General features: G+C 45.3%; 1 protein-coding gene across 1 annotated transcript in view; it reads right to left on the reverse strand.

Annotated features, from left to right (window-relative positions):
* PTPRF (protein tyrosine phosphatase receptor type F) overlaps positions 1-15925 on the reverse strand; it is a 1045343-nt gene extending 1029418 nt beyond the window's left edge. Inside the window, 1 exon segment of the mRNA XM_030205921.1 lies at positions 15842-15925. The gene's annotated coding sequence lies outside the window, so the exon portion shown is untranslated.
* Between the last annotated feature and the right edge of the window lie 3753 nt (positions 15926-19678).

The following is a 19678-nucleotide window of genomic DNA, read 5'->3' on the forward strand; positions in this document are numbered from 1 at the left end:
GCAAAAAAAATGATCAGCAGAAAAGGATTCAAATAGCCGAACCACCAGGCTACCAAAATGGAACAGAGTTAGACACTAGAAAAGGAACTGAAGTCGTAGGACGTAAAACAAATGTCCTGAGCAAAAGAAAAATTACATACCCCTGTCTCGAGAGTAGTAAAAGAAGCAGGAAAAGATATGCTAAAGGACCCCCCCCCCCCTTGGAAGAAAGACAACAGTTGTATCCGAGCAACAAGGAGAAGAACTCTCTCTCCTAGACCAGGATCCACTTCTCCGAACCCTAGCAGAACAAACACTAACTCCCAAACCTGCCGGTCTGCCATGAGTGCAAGATGGTCGGATGAAGCGACCCTAACAAGTACTAGGAGTACGAAACCCCAAACAGTGCGCCACACTTCATAGAAGACAGGAAGCAAGGCCCAGGAACCACCCAGACCCGCGCCTAGTGAGAGAATCAAACTCCACAGAACAAGGAGAGGGCAGCAGCATATCAGGGTACAACCGTAGAAAGAGTACTGCTCAACCAGCTCGCTCTGGACTTAGGGATGAAAAGGGATTAAAGAACAGAGCCAAGAGAACAAAAGGAGACAAAAAAAGAGAGTCAAGAGCCACATTGTGGAAAAAAGACCCCCAAGGTGCCAAGAGGCCACAAAAGGAGTAGAGACTAGTTCAAACTCCAGCAATGGAGAAGCTTCTCGCCAGCCACCAAGAAGCTACGGAAAGAAAAGGTGCCACAGGAATGGTAGCTAACAGGAGACAAGACAGCCTTGTCTAGCAGTCTAAACTGCGGTATGCCACAGCTGCTGAGAAGTTACTGTATCCAACCCGCAGAAAAAAGCTGGGGTTGACCGAAAAGGTGAAACAGTGCCCAACAAGTAAAGGTGAAAATATGCTCCATAGTCAGAGACTGAACTGTGCTCAAGGGACAGAAAAGAAGCTGCGCTCATCAGGCAGAGTAGGATCCGTGCTCAACGAGAACAAACGGATTTGCACACAAATTGAGCCACACACCACAGGCAGAGAAAGAATTGCACACCTCTAGCAAAGATAGGAATGCACTGAAAAAGCAGAGTAACAGACAGAGGATGAGCAGTGCCCCACTGAAAGAGCTGCAGAACTGAAGCTGCGGTAGCGATGGAACTATGTATACAACGCAGACAAGGAGCTGCTTCCACAAGCAAACAAGGAGCAGCGCTCCTGACGCCGGCAAGGAGCAGCGCTTCCTACACAGACATGAAGCTGTGTAGCACCTGCAGTCACAGAGCTGTGCTCCACTTCACCCAATTTGCAGAGAAGAGTTGTGCTAACAATACAGAGATGGAGCTATACTCAACAGGTGGTGGAGCTGCGTTCCATACGCAAAAAGAGAGCTGCATGCCACACACAGACAAGGAGCTGCGTTCCACAGGCAGACACAGAGCTGTGTTCTATATGCAGACACAGGACTGTGCCCCAAGCTGAGACCTGCAGAGAAAGAACTACACTCAACATGTGAGAATGGAGCTGCGTTCAACATGTAGAGATGAAAGGTTGCAGAATAAGCAGCGAAGGAACTTCACTCAACATGCCATGATAGAGCTGTCCTCAACATACAGTGCTAGAGCTAAAGCCAACCTGGAACTGTGGAACTGTGCCCAGAATGCAGCAATGGAGCCGTGCCGAACATGGAACAGTAAAACTGCATGGAATAATGAAGCTGTGCTCAATATGCAGCCATGGAGCCGTGCTCAACAAGCAAAATGCAAAGATGGAGTCCCGGGGGACAGCCAGAGAAGAAGGTGCTGCCAGGAGGCCAACAGGAAAGGAGCACAACTTGTGGAAATGCAGACCTGGCGCTGCACTCCCCTGGCCCAGAGGGACTAAAACTACAAGAAGAGAAAGCCCCATGCCCCAAGAGACACTGTCGGCCCTCAAGTGGTCTCTAAGCGACAATGACCGCCATCCTAGGCAACCGATATGGAGCAGCAATCAACGTAGAGAAAGAACTCCAGCCAAGAGGGAGGTAAGCATCACGGAGCTGAAATCCTCAGACCATAGGGAGCAAAATGCAGCCGTAAGGCAGTGAGGAAGAAACAACTCTTGCCAGGCCAGGAACAAAGAGGAAGCTGGCCACTAACACCAAACTGAGGAAAAAACAGCTAAGGGAGAGAAACTACAGACCTAGAACAGATCCACTTCCTGTAGAAAAGTAGAGAAAAGCGCACAGCTAAGAGGAGATAATCCAGATGCACAGCAATAGATCTGCTAAGCAGGAAAGGACTGCATCCCTTACAGAAAAAGGAAGGAGTGCCAAATGCACCAGGAGAGAGGCACCTGAAACTAGAAAAGGCAAAATCCACCTATGCCAGGCTAAAACTCCCGCCCGAAAGCAAGGGAAGCAAGGAAGAGCTGTGGTAAACTAGTCCTAAAAAGGCACATTCCCATAAAGAGACACTGAACTAAGTCCAAGCAAAAGACTGGCAAGAATGGCGCTCCCGAGGGTACTCAGAAAAGGGATTTGAGCTAGCAGTTGCACACCAAGGCCAACTTGGACCCCCGCCAGAAAGTACCCTGCAGACAAACCAGAGCAGACAGGAGGGATCCATTGGGACGAGAGAACCAGAACCTCCCTACGGAAGGGAGGAAAAGACTGCTGCCAAAACAAGAATCAAATAGCAGGGGCGTCTCAAGAAAGATGCCAGAAGCAGCAGAGACTGGACGGTCTGAAAAAGAACTGACCAACAGCCGTTTAAGGCTGACAAGAATGAAAAAATAGCCCTGGACTAAAAAGACTGAGCCTGCAGCCAAACGTAGCCAGCGAGAGACTTCCCCCACTTTGGAAATGGCAGACTAAGACCTCCGAACCGCAAAGGTACAAGTTCCAGCAACAGGGCCGCCCTCTGAACTAGCTGCCATCTAGAACCGTGAAGAGGAAAAATAAACAACTGAGTTTCGTGATCCAGACACGAGCCATGTCCCACAAAAAAAATCAAAGCAACTGGTACCAGCTCAGAAGGGTCCAAGATCAGAATCAGATGCCGGCCAGCGAAATTCAAAGAAACTTTGCAAGCAGCCCCCTAGAATACATTGCCAAAGGTGGGAAAATAAATCAGGTAACAGGCAAGAGAAAGAAGGCAAAACAAAGTTTCTTCTTCTTTTATTTTTTTTTTTTAAACAACCGTCCTCACTAGTGACAGGAATAAATAAAGGCTTACCACAGAGGCAGAAAAGGAGGGAAAAAAGTTTCCTTTCTTTTTTTTTTCTTTTTTTATAAACAACCTTCTTCACTAGTGACAGGAATAAATAAAGGCTTACCTCAGAGGCAGAAATTCAGATATACCTACCACCACAGAAGAGAAGAACCCCACAGGGCAGACAAGTTACTCCATGCCACAATCAACCATCACCCTGCTAGAAAGACAGCCAGGGGAGGAAAGGGAGGGGAGGGAACCAGGGTCACTGGATTTCACCCTAGCTGGCAGATGAGAAATTCAGGACCACTTAGTATCATCTAGAACTAGCCCCAACACGGCTATCAGCACACCCCTGACTCCACTGTCACCAGAAGAATCTGGGACAGGAGCTACCAGCCAGCAATCCAGAGCAGCTGCACAATCCGTCCACCATCCGCTAGGAGACAGAGAAAATACTGAACATTCCAGGCTGCACGATATCCTTAAGGGGCGGTTTACTTTAAACTATTTTCTCTCTCTCCTTCTGCTGGTAAATGGACATAACCCATTAGTCTGGACTGGTCTAGTATAGGAAAGGTATAGATAGAAAGATAGATATAGATATTTGTTACATTTGTACCCCACATTTTCCCACCTATTTGCAGGCTCAATGTGGCTTACATAATACTGCAGAGACGTTCGCCAGTCGGTTGATAAATACAAGGTTGTATTGTGGTCGAATGAGGTAGGTTTAGGTGTGCGCCAGGAAGCGTGAAGGTCGAAGGGAATGAAGATTGTATATTGTCCAGTACGATCATTGGTTGTGCTGTGTTGCTGGGTGTGTGGATTTACATTGGATCGGTGGGGTAAACCTTTTTGAACAGCTTGGTTTTTAGTGATTTTCTGAAGTTTAGATGCTCATGGATTATTTTTACAGCTTTGGGGAGTCCATTCCATAGTTGTGCGCTTACGTAGGAGAAGCTGGATGCGTAAGTTGTTTTGTATTTAAGTCCTTTGCAATGTGGGTAATGTAAGTTTAGGTATGATCGTGATGATCCGATTCTGTTTCTGGTTGATAGATCTATGACGTCTGTCATGTATCCTGGGACTACGCCATAGGTAATTTTGTGGACAAAAGTGCAGATTTTGAAGATGATCCGTTCTTTGACTGGGAGCCAGTTTAGCTTTTCTCGGAGGGGTTTAGCACTTTCGAAGCGTGAATTACCAAATATCAGCCTGGCCACTATGTTTTGGGCGGTCTGGAGTTTTTTTGCAAGTTGTTCTTTACATCCCGCATAGATTCTGTTGAAGTAATCTGCATGGCTTAGAACCAATGGTTGTATTAGGTTTTGAAATATTTCCATCAGGAAGAGTTTCCACATTGAGTGGAACATTTTCTTTATTACAGAGTTTACTTGGCTCTCAAGAGTAAGGTTGCAGTCGATTGTGACGCCGAGTATTTTTAGGTTGTCTGAGATAGAGGGGTGTGTTCTGGGGCGTTTATGGTTGTGGGTTTGTACTTGTTGTGTTGAGATGAGAGGATGAGGCAGTGTTCATTATGTTGAAGAGTATTGGTGATAATGGTGATCCTTGAGGTACTCCGCAGGCTGCTTTCCACGGTGGTGATATGTTTGAGTTTGATTTTACTTAGTATGTTCTGGTGGTTAGAAAACCCTTGACCCATTTAAGTATATTTCTACCAATCCCGAAGTGGTCAAGGAGTCTTAGTAGTATATTGTGGTTTACCATGTCGAATGCGCTCGACATGTCGAATTGGAGGAGAAGTATGCTTTTACCTGCTTGAATTTGGCCAGGAGAGTGACTAGGACTGTTTCAGTACTATGGTGGGGGCGGAATCCTGATTGTGATTCATGTAGTATTGAGAACTTGTCCATGTAGTCAGTAAGCTGTTTGGTCACCAAGCTCTCCATCAGTTTGACCACTAGTGGGATAGATGCAACTGGGCGGTAATTGGCGAGATCGTTTGTGTTTTTCTTGGTGTCTTTTGGTATTGGGGTGAGTAGGATGTTACCATATTCCTCGGGGAAGAGACTTTGTTTTAACATGAAGTTTAGGTGGGATGTGAGGTCTGCTATGAAGCGGTCGGGGGCGGATTTAAGTAGATGGCTGGGACAGGTATCCAGTTTGCAGTGGGTGTTGGCGAAACTATGAGTCGCTTGTGTAACTGCTTCAGTGGTGAAGAGAGTAAATGTTGACCAGATACGGTCAGGTCCAGGCAGTTGAAGTTACGATGTTGTGCTGAGGAAGTGTGTTGCATAATTTTATTATTTTTTCATTAAAGTAATTAGCAAGTTTGTCTGCGGATGGGATGTCTGTGTTGGTTGTTTTGATTGAAGTGGTGTCTAGTAGCTTATTTACGAGTTGAAATAGTTTCTTCAAGTCTTTGTAGTCCGGTCCTATTTTAGTTTTGTAGTAGGACCTTTTGGTCTGTCTTATTGCATATAGAGATATATCTATATCGACCCCAACACTTAGACATAGTCCCAAGCTCGAGAGATCGGCACCCGCAAGAGATGGCACACCTGCAACAATAGTCTTGTGCTCCTGCCCTCCGGCAAGAACACCAGGTCCTTCACCATGTCGAACCGAACACCCAGACAGTCCAACATCTGGAACAGAATCAGGTGACTCTTAGAAGTTGATCACCCAACCCAGGGACTGTAGCACTGCCACCACTCGATCGCTGGCTAGGCGACTTCTGCTCCAACACCACCCGGATCAACCAGTCATCAAGATAGGGACGCATTCGTATCCGTCCCTTCCGTAAAAAGGCCACCACCACTAATTTGGAAAAGGTGCAGGGGGGGCCATTGCAAGTCCAAAAGGCAGTGTCCAAAACAAAGTGGCGCCCCAGCATAGCAAATCACTGATGTAGCAGCCAGATTGGGATATGTAAATAAGCCTCCATGAGATCCAAGGCCATCAGACACTCCTGCGGCTGTACCGCCACCTAAGTAAAATCCAAAATGGCACGCACGTCAGATCGCCGCACCAGGAGCCAAGGAAGCACCATCCCACACTAAAGCCTCCGTGCATCCAGCATTGCACTGCCCCGCTGCATTCTGTTTCCTGCAGCAAGAACACAGTTTAACAGTTTCTGCTGCCATTTCCCCAGTAGCAAACAGTCCAATGAAGGAACAAAGGGAAAACAAACCCAATTTGCACTCACTGGACCGTGCAGCTCGGCTGCGGAGCCTCCCAACAAGCAGCTCAGCTGCGGAGCCTCCCAACAAGCAGCTCCCTGTCAAAAATGAAACAGGCTCAGATGATTTCTGACACAAAAAGACACAGCAAGCCCCTCAAGAACAGTACTCAGTCAGGCAACGGGATCCCATACTGCACAGGCTGCAGGCTTGTAAAATAGTTTTTTGTTTGTTTTTTTTTGTGTGTGTGAGGAAGGTAACAGTGCAGTCACAAACAAGCCTGAGAAACACTGGGAGAAGGGGGTTATCGGGCAAGACCTGACAAAACAAGTATGCCCCTAAAGATGGCTCCTGTAGCCAAACACCCCCTACCTCAACTGGCTTCCAAGCCCAGGAGAACCCCTAAAATCACTGAATCCGTCCACCACCTGCTGGAGATACTAACTGATGGAGGAGCTGGCCGTCTAATGTCACTCCCTTCAGTTCAGTTTCTTTATCTCCGCCTGCTGGTAGACAGATACAACCCAACAGTTTCTGGATACATCAACTACAGAAGCTAAGGAAACTTTGTTCTCTATCTCCACCTTCTGGAAGGCGTGCACAACCCATCAGTCCTGCTGGACCGGTCCGGAGGGACGCTAAGGAAGAGGCGATTTACACACATTCCTGCCACCTAGATCTAGAATGTGTGCTGAGTTGAGCACCTCCAATCATTTTGAAAAGTAATCTCCCCTTGACCATGATTACCTGACATGCATGCTTCCATCACCTTCTGAAGGACCCACCCTATTAGAGGCCAAAGAGGAAATCCATAGAGAGGCTTCACCTGCAGTCAAGTCCCCTTTGAACTCTGACCTTTCCCGCAGCTGAACAAACAGGGACACCATGAGGCTGAAGCGATGAATGCCCAGTAATTCATTAGAACATGAAAGCCCAAGTGACTCAAATCCTGTTTAACTGGATCCAGGGAGTACCTACTGAGAAAATCCACTTGACACTGTCTACTTCCATTACATTAGCAACAGAGACCACCACCAGGTGCCATTCACCAAAGAACAAATCCAACTGCTACACTCTTGGTCTCTCCTTGCCAATGCTATTTGGACAATGCCATCCCATAGTCCAAATAGCACCTTGACCACCTTTTCTCATAGGAGCAGCTGAAAGTGCTGTTGTGTCAAGCAAATGGCCGAGGCATCCAAACATATTTCAGAAGGCCTCTGTGGAACCCAACATTCCTAAACTTACCACATATTTAACACAAAAATGAATGTGCGGTAAACACAAAGCCAGAACCCTGCGTTTAACACACAAGGCTGACAATGCACAGCAGTGCAATAACTGGAGTGACAGCACCTGTGCAGGTAAAAGTGTGGGCCCACTAAAATACAGCTCTGGCACAATGGTACACCCCGTTTCCCCCCCCCCCCCATCTCCTAGAAAAAGGATAACTACAACTACGGGTTATGGGCACCAACCCAAGCAGCAAAAGAGGATCACTGCAACACCAATGCTGACCCCCAGGTAGGTCCCAAGGAGGCAATCAGAGGGGAAAGGTTGGATGAAGAGAGAAAGATTGTGTGTTGGCAGCCTCCACTATGAATGGGTGTCTGATCCGGGGGGGGGGGGGGGGGGGAGATCAGGGAATGCACTACCACACCACCAATGACAGTGAAGCTGCACTTAGCACTCCCCTCTTGAGGTGGCAGTAAGATCAGTTGCGCTCTGGGCAGTCCTGACAGCTAGCACATGCCCCTTATACCAGACACCCCTCCGCCCACCCATGAAACAGGCACCTAACACAGGATTTTTACCATAATGGCTGCTTTTTTTAAGTGAGGGAGAAAGTAGACTGGCCCACACTACTGTAACTCCTAGTCAGCAGCTTAACAGTTTAATAAAAGGGCCCCTAATTTTGAGAATACTAGGCTACATCAGCCAAGGTGTGACACAGTTGCTGTTTAAGTCATGTGGGCCAAATTAATGCAGATTTTTTTTACCCATCACCTGCAGTCAAATTCCACACAAAATATGAAAATTCTTCACTGTGCAGAATTACATAAGTATTGCCATACTGGGAAAGACCAAAGGTCCATCGAGCCCAGCATCCTGTTTCCAACAGTGGCCAATCCAGGTCACAGATACCTGGCAAGATCCCAAAAATGTACAAAACATTTTATACTGCTTATCCCAGAAATAGTGGATTTTCCCCAAGTCCATTTAATAACGGTCTATGGACTTTTCCTTTAGGAAGTCGTCCAAACCTTTTTTAAACTCCGCTAAGCTAACCACCTTTACCACATTCTCTGGCAACAAATTCCAGAGTTTAATTACACATTGAGTGAAGAAACTTTTTCTCCGATTCGTTTTAAATTTACTACATTATAGCTTCATTGCATGCCCCCTAGTCCTAGCATTTTTGGAAAGTGTGAACAGACGCTTCACATCTACCCGTTCAACTCCACTCATTATTTTATAGACCTCTATCATATCTCCCCACAGCCGCCTTTTCTCCAAGCTGAAGAGCCCTAGCCGCTTTAGCCTTTCCTCATAGAGAAGTGGTCCCACCCCCTTTATCATTTTCGTTGCCCTTCTCTGCACCTTTTCTAATTCCACTATATCTTTTTTGAGATGCGGCGACCAGAATTGAACACAATATTTGAGGTGCGGTCGCACCATGGAGCGATACAAAGGCATTATAGCATCCTCATTTTTTTTTCCATTCCTTTCCTAATACCACCTACCTTTCTATTTGCTTTCTTAGCCGCAGCAGCACACTGAGCAGAAGGTTTCAACCAGTGGTGTGCTGGAGCTGGCTCGCAAGAGCCGGTTGTTAAATTTTTTACCGACTTGTGAGCCGATTGTTCCTTCCTTCCTCCGTCCCTCCTACAGGGTCCGGTCGTCCCCCTTGTCAAGCGAATTCTTCGGTGCAGGCAGTCTTGCCTGCCCGCTGCCGGCGCTGACCTTCCCCCGCTGCTGGATCGTCCTTTAAAAATGGCCGCTGAGACTTCTGCAGAAGTCTTGGAGGCCACCCTTGTAAGTCTCAGCGGCCATTTTGAATAGCGATCCAGCAGCGTGGGAAGTCAGCGCCGGCAGCGGGCAGGCAAGACTGCCTGCCTCAAAGAATTAGCTGAACAACCTCAGTAGCTGGAGGGGGTGGCAGGGGAGAGAAGGGAGTCACTGGACATGGGTGGCTGAAGGGGGGGCAGGGGAGAGAAGAGAGTCGCTGGACATGGGTGGCTGGAGGAGGGGCAGGGGAGAGAGGACAATCGCTGGGTATGGGTGGCTGGAGGGGGCAGGGGAGAGAGGGCAATCGCTGGGTATGGATGGCTGGAGGGGGTTTCAGGGAAGAGAGGACAATCGCTGGGTATGGGTGGCTGGAGGGGGGCAGGGGAGCAAAGAGAATCGCTGGGTATGGGTGGCTGGAGGGGACAGCAGGGGAAGAGGAGGGTTTGCTGGACATGGGTAGATGGAGGGGAGGGGAGGGCAGAGGGGATGGCTGGAGAGGGGGCTTTTACTTACGGATGTAGGGCAAGAAATGAAGAAGAAAGGCAGAAAGTAAAGAAATAAATGGAAAGGAAGCCCTGGAAACGGAGTTAAGAGGATAGACAGCAGCAGAATCGGATACTGGGCCAGCATGATCAGAAAAACAAAGTCACCAGACAAAGGTAGAAAAAATCATTTTATTTTCATTATAGTGTTTGGAATATGTCCACTTTGCGAATCAGGTGCTCAACATTAAAAGTTTATATTTCTTTACTTATTTATGGCATTTTATCCCACATTAAACATGAATTTGATTGGAACCTGGGATCATTTATTTGTTTTTTTCCTGGAGTAATGCATTGCCCCCCTCCCAGGGTCTCTCCATGGCTATAGCCAGCTCTGCAATTTGGGGGGAGGTGGATGGGGGGGGGGCACAGAGGTGGACCGGGGGGGAGAGCCTGTTAAACATTTACCAGCACACCACTGGTTTCAACGTATCATCAACGACGACACCTAGAACCTTGCATGACGTAGCTATAATTTGGGTTCCTCTTTCTCACATGCATCACCTTGCACTTGCTCACATTAAACGCCATCTGCCATTTAGACGCCCAGTTTCCCAGTCTCGTAAGGTCCGCTTGTAATTTTTCACAATCCTCCCGCGCTTTAACAACTTTGAATAACTTTGTGTCATCAGCAAATTTAATTACCTCACTAGTTACTCCCATCTCTAGGTCATTTATAAATATGTTAAAAAGCAGCAGTCCCAGCACAGAGCCCTGGGGAACCCCACTAACTACCCTTCTCCCTAGAAGTAATTTTTCATATCCACAACACACATGCCCAGAATCTTATTTAGTCACATTTACTATACTGCTACAGCTTAGAACAGAACTAAGCGTTCTGCAGGCTAAATATAGATAGAAAGGAACTACAATTCTCAGAAAGAAAGAGGAGAGGGTAACATACAAAACTCCACATTCGTATTATTTTTATTTCATTTGTTATGTATGTTTTTACGGTAGCCGCTTAGGTTCTAAGCGGGTTATACATTTTTTAAATAAATACAACTGGAATAAACAAGAGAAAGGGAAGAAGACAGAAAAGAAGATTATTGGGGAAGGAAGAGGACTGCGGATATAGCATTCTCAGCGAGGCATAGGCCTGTCTAAAAAAAACAGGTCTTAATGGCAACCTTACATTTTGCAAGGGATAGTTCAACAGAAACCTCCAAGGGGAGGTAATTCCAAGTGGTGGGTGCCAGAAAATTAAATATATTCTGTCTACAGTGCTCATGTTGAGCGAGTTTTGGGCCACGTAAGAATATGTTACCATCTCCACTGGTAAGCCACTTCAAACCTTGTCAGCTTCCTCCAACATAGGTCTCCTACTAAATTTTAATAATCCATACAACCACCAGAACTTTAAACACCATTGTCCAAAACATCCATCCTCCCTGAGTGTTTTGTTTTAACCATGGTGACTGGTTATCTAAATAGTTTCTAGAAGTCCAATGCAAGTCTGTCACTGCTGTTAATGCCAGTGCATTTTTGGCTGAAACCAAAACACACACACACATATACACACGACCTTACCTTACAATCAGTTGTGGTCTAGTGAGCTAAGCAGGGCAGGAGTGATTCCCAGTCACTTCTGCCCATGGCAACTCCAATCTCAAAATGGCTACCACAATCTCTAGCTGTGGGGGGGGGGGGGGGGAGGTATGCAACTCCTATTTAGGGGCAGGGCGAGATTAGCACTGATTTGGGGTAGTAGCAGCCAGTTTTGTATAGCTATTACTGGTTTTGGCTTCAACCGAAAATGAGCGGCAAATTTTGGCCACAAATTCAGTTTCTGACAAAAATAAGAAAAAAGCAGTTTCGGTCACCCTCTAAATTTACTGACAGTGTTCCCAATTCTATCCTCTTGGATCTTTTTATCAGTGTTTCCCAATGGTCCTGGAATACTCCTTGCCAGTCAGGTTTTCAGGATATCCACAATGAATATGCATGAAAGATTTGCATACAATGGAGGCAGTGTATGCAAATCAAGTTCATGCATATTCATTGTGGATATCCTGAAAATCTGATCGGCAAGGGGTACTCCAGAACTGGACTTGGGAAACATGGCTTTATATCACTAACTCCTTGCCTCCTACATACTGGATAGTTATTTTAGAGTTTTCAGTGCTTCTGGAGTATGCAACTGGATTGCTTTAAATCAACTTTGAAATTGAAATACATAGAAATAACACATTTAGAAAGAGTAACTTTATACTGAAATAACATGTAAAAAGCACACACATACTCTTTCCTACGTGGGTACTGGCAAATTTTCTTAAGATATGCACATACTTCCAGTTTGAAAATTACACCAAGGAATCAAGACATTTACATATACAAGATTTTCTGGTTTAATACACATTTTTATAAATACATACCTCTCTAATCCATTCCCTGGGAATGTTCTGCTCAGATTAGATAAGTTATAAAATTGCACATAGATATGCATATAAGTACTTATTTCCACACACAATACACTGCTGCAAATGTTTTTAGTGCAGGACGTATTTTGCACTGTAGTCCAAGCATTGATGACCATCTAACTAGATTATTGTAATGGTCTGTATGCATGATTGCCAGGTGATTCAAAATGCAAAACAGATGAGATTCCCCAAGTGGAGACAAGCTTCCACTTTGTTAGTGATCTTAGTAGTTGCCAGTGCAAAACACAAACTAGGACCTGCTTTTAAGATGCTGACTTTGGCTTTTAAGGTGCAGAGGGCAAATGGGCCAGGCTATCTACACAGACAGCTAGAGCATTAGTATCTAGTCCAGAAGCACATGTGGTTGTCCCTGTGGTTAAGGAAAAGGAACCAGGCCTCAGTCCTTTATTGATAGTTATTCCTGCTTTGTGGAATCAACTTCCGGAGAAACCAAAATCAGAAAGAATTACAGAATATTTTGGAGGAAATTAAAAATGGCCAAAGTGATATACAGATGTATAAAAATATTAATATACTAGAAGTAATTGTAAACTAAAACCCATAAGAATCTGGATGAGCTCATATTCCCTGACCTGTGCCATTTATTCGCTCAATGGTTAATGGAGGAAAGTGGGAGTGAGAGATTACCAGATTCTTACGGGTTTTAGTTTTAGAATTACTTCTAATATATTTATATTTTTATACATCTGTATATCACTTTGGACATTTTTTGATAATGGGAAAGCAGAGTGTAAGTGCTTTAAATAAAAACTGTTTCGCCAATATGCAGAAAGGAAAAAAGGAAAATAAATTCAAACTTCTCAAATGCTCTTGAGAAACAAAGCAACTAAACGCTCCAAAAGTATTATGTGACAATGTAGACTAGAACCTGATATGATCCACAGTTCACTTACAACTATTTATAAGGGGGAAAAAAGGACAGTAATAATAATAGAGACTCATGACTTGATTCTAAATTGTCTTTTGAAGCTCAGGTCACACATGTCATTAAACAAGGTATACTGGCTCTGCGCCAACTTCGGGCCATTCTCTACGAACTCATACATGCTTTTTTGGTCTTGCATTTAGACTATTGTAACGTAGTCTATTCTGGTGTTTCCAGCTGTTTACTCCGCCGACTACAAACACTGCAGAATGCTGCAGCTCGTTTACTCTTTCGCGTACGTTCGACCGTATTACACCACTTCTTGCATCCCTGCGCTGGCTGCCAATTTTATATCGTCCTCAGTTTAAAATTCTTAACTCACAGAGCTTTTCACACTGGTGTGCCCTCCTATCTTCCCTTACTATAGCTTATACTCCTACCATATTCTTAGATCACTTGATTCAAATCTTGATCTACCCTCGCCTCCAACAGCCCATTACGAATCAACAAGGTCTTCTGCGTTTTTCTTTCTGTCCCCAATTTTAACACTTTTAAAAACGCATTTTTTTTTACAACTCGCCTTTGGTCATGACCGAGTCATGGCTCGGCAATGAGCTTGGTGTCCTGCATGCATGGTCCCTGCCACCTTAGTGATGCTGCTTGGTATGAAAGGCCTGTTGGTATTTGTGATCCTATTCTATTAAAATACCGGCGGTTCTTTTACACGTAAACCACTGTGATCAACGCTGTTGCAACAGCAGTAACTCAAGTTCTAATAAAGTATAAACTGTAAGTATAATCATTTTCCTTTCAGGCTTTCAAAGCAGCACCAAAAACATTGGGCTGAGATATTCATTATATAGAATAGTGAGAAAATTAGGCTACTACTACTATTTAGCATTTCTATTGCGCTACAAGGCATACGCAGTGCTGCACAAACATAGAAGAAAGACAGTCCCTGCTCAAAGAGCTTACAATCTAATAGACAAAAAATAAATAAATCAAATCAATTGTGTACAGGAAGGAAGAGAGGAGGGAAGGTGGAGGCGAGTGGTTACAAGTGGTTACGAGTCAAAAGCAATGTTAAAGAGGTGGGCTTTCAGTCTAGATTTAAAGGTGGCCAAGGATGGGGCAAGACGTAGGGGCTCAGGAAGTTTATTCCAGGCGTAGGGTGCAGTGAGACAGAAGGCGCGAAGTCTGGAGTTGGCAGTAGTGGAGAAGGGAACAGATAAGAAGGATTTATCCATGGAGCGGAGTGCACGGGAAGGGGTGTAGGGAAGGACGAGTGTGGAGAACAATAAATAGAAAACATTTTCCTTGTCTAAAGGATATGAGTGTCAACAGCTAAAGATGGTTAAAATAAACAGCACACACCTTCACAGGCCCTTTATAAATGACTGCATGTTTACAGTAGCCTACAGTTTGTGTTTTCCACTAAACTCTCAAAGAACAATGACAGACAACCATAACAGAAGTTGTGGCAGGTAAAGGTTATGTAGTTCTCTTATTGCAAAGAGGTTATTCTGCAAAATGAACATATTCCAGCCAGAGCAGTCAGTGAAGATGTCCTGGGTTATGCAATTAGAACTGGTCACCACCTCTTATTTGTTGACTACACATAAGAGAGCTAGTGAAAAAAAAAAAAAAAAACCTAAAGGTTCTGTTTCTAAATGTTTATCTCTGTGGGTGGAGAAGCAGGAGGGACTGCATTCCTATGAAAATGTCTTCTTGTAACAAAGCCAGGTGGAGTTAAATCTGAACTCACAAGCAAAAATGTTATTTAAAAACGCACTAAAAAAAAAAAGAAAAAAAAAGCCAAGACTTTACGGCGTGAAAAGTAGATAAGAGAGTCTGTAGAACTAAGGGGAAACGTTTTGAAATGAAAAGAAAGGTGGTGAAAAACTTGCTTAACACCTGAGAAGAAAAAAAAAAAAACCACCACCAGCACCTAGATGACCTTCTCCAGTTACAAAACACTTCTCAGCCCGAACAAGTCTTTCATAGAAAATGGCACTAAACAGCGCCTGTTCACGTTAAGCTCTCACCATTTCCAAAAAGACCCCGAAATAAAGCGTGAAAAAAAAAATGATAAAATAAGATTGCATTTAACGCGCTATAAAGGAAAACATTTGTAGCACAGGTAGAAATGGCAAATTGAAGGGCGACTGGAAGCTGTTGCTGCTGCAACGCTTGGGCAAGTGGCAATTGCTAAGGGCCGGCCGGTGCCTCCCTCCCTCTCCCTCCCTCTCCCTGTGCTACGTGCCCGCAGGAACGAACGGCCGAGCGAGCGAGCGAACGTTCCATTTTCATTCAAATCAGCAGAGCCTGGGGGGGGGGGGGGGGGGGGGGAAGAATCCAACCCTCCCTCTCTCCCTCGCCAGGGAAAGGAAAACGCCATGACGCGAGGTAAAGGTATCTGCGGCTCAGGGAGCCCTGGCTGAGGGGGGGGTTCAGGTACCTGAGGGGGAGGAGTAAACTGGCAATTACCGGTGGAAAGGCGAGACTGAGGCTATTTACCGGGAGGAGGGAACGGTGAAGCCATTACCGGGGAGTGAAGGACAGGTGACTAAGGAGGTTACCGGGGGGGGGGGGGGGGAACTTGCAGTTAGCGCAAGAAAAGCTGGACGGGATGACGGAAGCCGTTACCGGAGACCAAAGGGGAACTCACCGTGCTCGCCAGCCCGTCTCATGCTGCCGCCTTCTTCCCGCAACCACCGCTCGCGCTCCCACCGTCTCCTTCTCTCTCTCTCTCTCTCTCTCTCTCTGAGTCTCAGTCTCACTGTCTCACTCTGCCTGTCGCGCGCGCGCGCGCTCCCCGTCCGCGGCGCGCCCGTAACCTAGCCCCACCCCCGCTCCGCCGAATATCCCTTGAGAAAGGATGCGCGCGAGCCTTAGCCACCTGTCAACGGCATCCAACACCGCCGCGCGCGCGCGCCTGCCTGCCTGCCTAACCTGTGTGAGGGAGTCCGCGTGATCAGCGCCGCGCGCGCCTAACCTGGCTGCACCCCGCTGCTAGCGGCAGACATTAAGAGAGAGAGAGAGAGTGCGCCGCACGCGTCATCCGCCACCACCTGTCACCCGGCACCGCGCGCGCGTTAACCAACACTCTCTGGACTTTTACAGACACGGAGCTCCCACCCCCCCACCTCCCTCATTCATCAGCCGCGCGGACGGTTCCTTACACATTGCCCCCACCACCACCCAATTCTTAAGCTGGGGCCCCGCGCTGTTCTCACGTAGGCATATTTTCAAAGCACTTTGGGAGGCTAAGTTCCATATGTTTCTATGGAACTTTGGAAGGCTAAGTGCTTTGAAAATATGCCTGACGGTCAGTCAGTCTGGAAGTAATGGTCGCGCGCTGTTCTTAGTGTGCAGGGACGGGAGGGGGGGGGGTCGCAAGGCCTCCAAATGGGCTATTTAACAACCCATCGCTGATTACGACCTCCCGAATGCGATGTGCTAACAGTGGCTAGGTTTTAAAAAAAAAAGCTTTAGACAAGTTCCTGGAGGAAAAGTGCTATTCAGACAAACATAGAGAAGCTCCTGCGTGGCCTGGAATTTGTAGCATTGAATGTTGCCACTGTTTGGAGTTTTGCCAACTCCTTCTGACCTGGATTGGAAACTGGGCTAGGTGGACCATTGGTGTGACTCAGTATGATTATTCGTAGGGCTCCTTTTACTAAGCCACTGCTACTGAGCCCCCCTCAGCAAATGCAACGAAGCCCAAAGGTATTGAACTACCCCAACTTGACATTTTGTCCTTTAGATTGTAAGCTCTTCAGAGCAGGGACCGTCCTTATTCGTTAATTTGTACAGCACTGCGTAACCCTAGTAGCGCTCTAGAAATGTTAAGTAGTAGTAGTTGTTGTTGCATTTGCTGCATCGAAATCGCTAGTGCAGCTTAGTAAAAGGAACCCAAAGGTTCTTATGGTAATAGACGAGGCTTCTTCAGCGCCACTTTGTAAAAGGCCCTTAGTTCTTGTTTTTATTCATGCACAAAAATGTATCTCAAGAAAGATATTGCAGAATTAGAAAAGATTCAGAGAAGAGCGACGAAAATGATAAAGGGGATGGAACTCCTCTGGTATGAGGAAAGGCTAAAGAGGTTAGGGCTCTTCAGCTTGGAAAAGAGGTGGATTCGGGAGGGATATGATTGAGGTCTACAAAATCCTGAGTGGTGTACATGAGTAGAAGTAAATTGATTTTTTATTTGTTCCAAAAGTACAATGGCTTGGGAACACTCAAGGAAGTTACATGGAAATACTTGTAAAACAAATAGAATGAAAAATTTTTTCACTCAACAAATGAAGCTCTGGAACTCTTTGCCGAAGGAGGTGGTAATGGCAGTTAGTGTGTCTGGGATTATAAGAGGTTTGCACAAGTTCCTGGAGGAAAAGTCTATAGTCAGCTATTGAGGTAGACATTAGGAAACAACTGCTTGCCCCAGGATTAATAGCATGAAGTGTTGCTACTAATTTATTTATTTAGATTTTGCTCACACCTTTTTCAGTAGTAGCTCAAGGTCCCTTACATTCAAGTACTCTGGATGTTTCTCTGTCCCAGGAGGGCTCACTATCTAAGTTTGTACCTGAGGCAATGGAGGGTTAAGTGACTTGCCCAAGATCATAAGGACCAGTGGTGGGATTTGAACCAGCCACCTCTGGATTGCAAGACTGGTGCTCTAACCCCTAGACCACTCCTCCACTGCTAGGTACTTGCGACCTGGATTGGCCACTGCTGGAAGCAGGATACTGGACTAGATGGCTCATTGTTCTGACCCAATATGGCTGTTCTTATGTAACATGTAATTTTAATCCTTATTTTATTCTAATTTTGTCAACAATATTAATTTTAGTTTTTATTGAGTCGTCTCCAGAAATTTTAGTTCTTAGTTCACAAACTCAAGTAATTTCACTAATTGCTTTTTCTTTTTTGTGAGTAAATTGCACACAATTACCAATGTTTATGTTTATTGATTTGATATACCGCCTTTCATGGCTCAGCATATGAAGAACATAACAGTACATTTTTCAGTGTAAAACCAAACTAATAGTACTACAGACAATTTTGAGTTTAGCATTAAGTTTCAGAAATACTCTCATTTCCAAGCAACAGACAAAAGCCAGCAAATGAAAAATATATAGAACAGCCCTCAGGACTGAGATACAATACACACTCAACAAGGGAGCTGTACAAGGTAGCAGGAATCCCAGGCCCTACCAGCTGAAGATGACACATAAAACACTGCTCTTCACAGTCTGCAGTCTTCTGCGTCTCCCAGAGACCTCTGACACCAGCATCCACGCATGTTAATTTTTCAGGGCATGCGCAAAAACCAAGTAGGTATGGGTGTTGGCAGAGGGCAGAACATGTGTGCTTGCCAGTGTCCGCAGACTTGGACAGAGCAGAGCTGAAGAGCAGCATTTCCAGCATCATCGTTATCTGGCAGGGCTTGGGATCCCTGCCAACTACCATTAAGAGTGCTTCAGCTCAGGTAGGAAGGATGGAAAACACAGTCTGCATCACTTATAATTTTCATTCCACTTTAATACATTTTCATTATTAATTATAGTTCTTATTCTATTCAGGTTAGAGGCCAATTTAAACTGTTTGATTGTGAGAATGTCAACTGTTGCAGTAATAAGACAGTGTTGGCCTAAAGGATATTATGGGAGTGGGCATGTTGGTGTAGGAAAAGGGGAGGAGGGATTGTGATTTTGTTGAAACAAAGTTTGCGGTTTCATAAGAGCCAACTTTTCAAAATTATTGGCAGTGATAAGCCTGGTGGAAATAACCCCTCTCTGGACATATACAAGGAATTTTCTCAATATTGGGGGTGCTCAAGCACCCACAGAGCCGTCTCCTATGTGCAGTTTCAGTTAGTGGGTGTTGAAGTAAGTGAGAATGGAGAATGTGGGGTGATTAAGAACGATGATATTGTTTTGTGTGTGGTTTATTACCCTCCAGGATGATAACTAGTGACTGTTCATTCTTATTGCAGTTTTTAGCGGGTCTCCCAATAGATTTTTCAAAGCTATATTTGCTCGGAGATTTTAATGTTCCTTTTGTGCCAGTCGGCAGTGTTTGTAGAACAAGATCATATATTATTTCAGCTAATGGAAGCAGTTTTGTTACGACAGATAGTGGAGCAGGACATGTCTTAGATTTGATGTTCTTTGGATCTAGTTTGTTGGATGGCTTACTTGGAAAACCTGCAGTTATGCCGGATCATTAATTGATAATGTTTGAATTGTGTTTGGAGGCACCAAAATTGGAGAAAAGTATGAATGGGAGGAATACTGAGTTTCGTCCAAAGTTTGAATTGCAGGATTTATGGAGGGTATGGTCACCAAGGTTACAATTTGATTATACAGATTCTGTAGATGGTGTTGTGGATTGTTGGGTGAATTCATTGGACCAAGCTTTAAAGACAGTAGCCCCAAAGAGGGGGGTCATTGCTAGAGATGACTATTGCCCATGCCCATAGAAAACATCCATAATAGTA

Source organism: Microcaecilia unicolor, chromosome 6 (genome assembly GCF_901765095.1).
Source record: "Microcaecilia unicolor chromosome 6, aMicUni1.1, whole genome shotgun sequence".
Lineage (NCBI taxonomy): Eukaryota > Metazoa > Chordata > Amphibia > Gymnophiona > Siphonopidae > Microcaecilia > Microcaecilia unicolor.